The 4868-nt window shown below is 39.6% G+C and overlaps 1 non-coding gene across 1 annotated transcript; it reads left to right on the forward strand.

The window, feature by feature from the left end:
* Positions 1–3106: 3106 nt before the first annotated feature.
* Positions 3107–3213, forward strand: LOC115896610. Its single transcript, XR_004056527.1, has one exon. It is a non-coding gene; the product is annotated as a U6 spliceosomal RNA (small nuclear RNA).
* Positions 3214–4868: the final 1655 nt, after the last annotated feature.

Raw genomic sequence — 4868 nt, forward strand, 5'->3', positions numbered from 1 at the left:
ATATCTAAACTTTAAATCTTTTGAAGGAGTTAAGATAGTCATACATTAAAAAGTCAGGCCTGGCGTGGTGGCTCGCGCCTGTAATCCCAGCACTGCGGGAGGCCGAGGCAGGTGGATCACCTGAGGTCAGGAGTTCAAGACCAGCCTGGCCAACATGGTGAAACCCTGTCTCTAATAAAAATACAAAAATCAGCCAGTTGTGATAGCAGGAGCCTGCAATCCTAGCTACTTGGGAGACTGAGGCAGGAGAATCGCTCAACCCCGGAGGCGTAGGTTGCAGTGAGCCAAGATTATGCCATCGCACTTCAGCCTGGGGAACAAGAGTAAGATTTGCTCTCAAAAAAAAAGTGCAACAGCTAGGGAACACAGAATACATTCAAAGCCTAAAAATTTCAAACAAAGTAAGTACGATGAGGAAGAAGAGTTCACAATAAGATGAAATAGTTTGGAGAATAAATAGAAGTAGCAGGATTTAAGTTTGATGAACCTAAAGAGAATCTGCATAGGCAGGAGTTTAAGGCATTATAGTTAGGGACTATGAAAAGAGCAAAAACTGAGAAATAGAATATACAGTTTTCAGTCTAGCAGCACTGGCCTCACCCAGAAGCATGATAGTAATGGAGAATTTTGGCTATGACCTACTGAATCTGAACCAAAAATTTAACAAGATCCCCAGTTGATTGCACATATATTAAAATGTTAAAAACACTCTCTTAGAACATTGGTGAGCAAAGTTTTCTACTGTAAAGGGTCAGATAGTAAATATTTTGGGTTTTGCAGGCCAAATGGTCTTTGTTTCAACTCCTCAGCTCTGCTGTTATAGCTTGAAAACAGCCAAAGATTACAATATGGAAATGAACAAGTGTGGCTTTGTTTCAATAAAACTCACTAAAGTGATGGTTAATTTTATATGTTCACTTGACTAGAACACATGGTGCAAGGTATTTGGTTGGAAGTTGTTCTGGGTGTGTCAGTAAGGACATTTATAGGTGAGATTAACATTTGAATCAGTAGACTAAGTGAAGCAGGTTGCCCTCCACAATATGAGTGGGCCTCCATCAATCCATTGGAGGCCTGAATACCACAAAAGGTGAAGTAAGGGAGAATTCACTGTCTGTCAGACTGTTTTCTTCTCCTGCATTTCAGCTGAAACCTCTACCATTGGTTCTCCTGGTCTTTAGCCTCACACTGGAACTATACCACTAACTCTCCTGGGTCTCCACCTTGTAGAATGCAGATCCAAATCATGAGACTTCTCAGCCTTCATAATTATGTGAGCCAATTCCTCATAATAAATATATACATAGGAGCACTGATAGTCCATGGCATGAACTGGTCAGCACAGATACACAAAATACCTGCACGGAACACTCCTAATCAACCACTTCCAAGAAGCAACAAGCTGAGTGGCTGTGTATACAGTACTTCCAAGCTTTTTTGGAAAACTAACCAATACAATAAGATTGACTGATTGTTCCACTGTTGCTGGACAAAGTGGTGAAGGGAAAGAATGAGCTCAGGGATTCAAATTCACAGCTCAAGCACCACATAAATGACCTGAGTTTCTATCTGTGTCCTAAAGGAGACCCTTATCTCCTACAGCCAAAGGGCTAGGTTGAAAATCGAATGCAGAATACCATCCCGAGACTAAATTACAATTTAATTGATTATAAATTCCCAGCCTTGTTGAATGTCTACTGTTAAAGTGTGGGCATTGATTGGGAAAGAATAAGATTTAGGATGAGGATGTGTGGGAAGACCTTGACAAAGCTGAGGATATTGTGTCCCTAAATTCTGATGTCTCTTTACCAGTGGAAGAGGCTTCTCCATCCCCGGAAGGTATGGCCTCCCCATCCCCAGTGGAAACAGCCTCCCCATTCCCCAGTGTCAGTGGCCTCCCTACTACCAGTGGCATCAGCCTTTTTAATCCAGTCTGAGATTAACCGTGCATTGCCTGAGGAAAGTTTAATGGCCTCTCACGAGACAGTTGCCATGCAAGACAATGCTGACTGTCCTAAGACCCACCTCTCTTTGTTTCTAGGCCTATAGATAGACTCAAGTCCCAGCAGGCCCCTAAAGGTGAGGTAAAAAGTGTGATTCATGAGAGGGCTCACTACACTTCAATGGAACCGCTTGAGTTTTCTAATTTGCACAGACAGAAGTCCAGGAAACATGTGTGGGAATGAACGCTAACAGTGTGAAATGAAGGAAGATAAAGTTAGATCAGGCTGAATTTATTGATATGGGCTCACTCAGCATAGCCTGCATTTCGTGTTACAGCTCAGAAATTTGGAAAGGGCACTATGAATTTGTTCAGTTGGTTGGCTGAAACATGTTCTAAAAGGTGGCTCACAGTAAGTGAACTGAAAATGTCAGACTTGCCTTGGTATAACGTAGAGGAAGAAATTTAAACGCTTAGGGAGATTGTCACATAAGACCTATCCACCTACACTGGAAGGATTCATAAAACAAACTTTTACCAGTACTGAGAGAAATAAATGTGTGAGGGAGGCCCTGGCATCCTTGAAGTGCTCTTTGATGCCTCTTCTCTGTAAGCAAGACTATCTTAAGTATGGATTTGCATGCAATGCTTCTGCCAAAACTGTGATCCTGGACTTACAGAATTCCTTTTCCACGGGCACAGGATTCCACAGATTCCACACAGCATTGCTTCTGATTAAGGAACTCACTTCACAGCAAAAGAAGTATGGTAATGGGTCCATGCTCATGGAATGTATAGGCCTTATCATGTTGCCCACCATCCTGAAGCAATTTGTTTGATAGAACAGTGGAATGGCCTTTGGAGAACTTAGTTACAGCACCAGCTAGGTGGTAATATTTTGCAGTGCTCAGGCAAGATTCTCCAGAAGGCTGCACATTCTCTGAATCAACATCTAATATATAGATAGAGCTATTTCTTCCATAGCAAGGACTCATGGGTCCAGGAATAAGGGGCAGAAGCGGGAATGAATTTATTCACTATTACTCCTCGTGACCCACTAATAAAATGTTTTGCTTCCTGTTCCCATGACCTTATGCTCTACTGGCCTAAAAGTCTTAGTTCCTGAGGGAGAAATGCTTCCAGTAGGAGATACAACAATGAACTGTGCTCACTTCAGCAGCACATATACTGAAATTGGGATGATACGGAGAAGATTAGCATGGCCCCTGTGCAAGGATGACATGCAGATTCATGAAGTGTTCCATTGAAAAATAAATTAATTAATAAAAACTGCTGCCCAGCCACTTTGAATTCCTCATGCCTCTGAATCAACAGGCAAAGAAGAGAGTTGCTGTACTGTCTGCGATGACTGATCAGAACTAGCAAGGAGAAATGGAACTGTTATTGCACAATGGAAGTAAGGTTGAGTATGTTTGAAATGCAGTAGAACCTGCAGGATGCCCCTCTGTACTACATGTCCAGTAATTAAAGTCAGTGTAAAATTACAACAACCCAATCCAGGCAAAACTCCTAATGCCCCAGATCCTTTAGGAATGAAAGCTTAGGTCACTTGACCAGGTAAAGAACCAGCTGAGGGGCTTGCTAAAGGCAAACAAACAAACAAAAAACAGGATAGTTAGTGAAAGAAGGTAGTTATAAATATCAACTACAACCATGTAACCAGTTACATAAATGAGGACTGTTAGGAGTATTCCCCCTTACTTTGTTATGAAATGTTCATGTGTGTATAGTAAACATCTTTTTCTCCCTCTCTTATTCCTTTATTATGTAACGTATAATGTATTGATTTATTACCATAACATTTAAGTATTGTTCAATTTACATCATAGTATTTTTTAAGTTACAGGATGTCAAGGAGAAGAGTAAACATCAAGAACTTTATTTCCTTTTCTGGGGAATGAGTAATGAATATTCAGTTGTCTGTGGGATAGTTGCTTTATGTAAGGTGGAGTTATGACCTTGCTATTGTGTTTATTTGGAAATTAAATATGATTTAAGGAGATGTATATGAATGCCAAGCTGAGAAGGGATAGATTTTGTTGACTAGGACAACGGGCTGCCCAGATATTTGGTTGAACATTATTCTGGGTGTGTCTGTGAAGGGTTTATAGATGAAATTAACATTTGAATCAGTAGGGCGAGTGAAGCAGTTTGATCTTCCAATGTTGGTGGGCCTTATCCAATGTATTGGAAGTCTAAATGAAGCAAAAGACAGTATAAGGAAGAATTTTCTCTTGGTACCTGACTTTTTTTGTGATGGTGCATTGATCTTCTCCTGTACTTGGACTGGAACTTACACAATCACCTCTCCTGGGTCTCCAGCTTGCAGTCAGCAGATCATGGAACTTCTCAGCATCCACAATTGTGTGAGCCAATTCCAATATCCAAAATATTATGTATTATATATACATGTGTATATGTACACACACACACACACATACCCCTCCTATTGGCCTATTGGTTCTGTTTCTCTGGATAACTTAATACATTTATAGACATCAAAATTTGAATTTCATACAATTTTCATGAGTCTTGAAATATTACTCTTCTTTTGCTTTTTTTCAACTGCTTAAAAATATAAAGGCCATTCTTGGCTTGTGGACCATACAAAAATAGACATTGATGGAATTTGGTCTGTGAGCCAAATTCACATTTTACTGACCCCTGTCAATAGAAAACCAAAAAAAAAAAAAAGTATCCTTTCAATTATCTTTATCATTTGAATTCTAGATTTTAAAACAACAGAATAATAACTAAAGAGGTTGATAATTTTTATTACTCTACAACAAAAGTATATTTCAATCCAACTGTGAGAGAATACATTTTTTCTTCACCTTTTATTTATCCAGTGAGAATGTTATTAGTCATTTTTTTTTTTCAAATGGATATTAAATTTCACCATGGT

Source organism: Rhinopithecus roxellana, chromosome 3 (genome assembly GCF_007565055.1).
Source record: "Rhinopithecus roxellana isolate Shanxi Qingling chromosome 3, ASM756505v1, whole genome shotgun sequence".
In the NCBI taxonomy this organism is placed as follows: Eukaryota; Metazoa; Chordata; class Mammalia; order Primates; family Cercopithecidae; genus Rhinopithecus; species Rhinopithecus roxellana.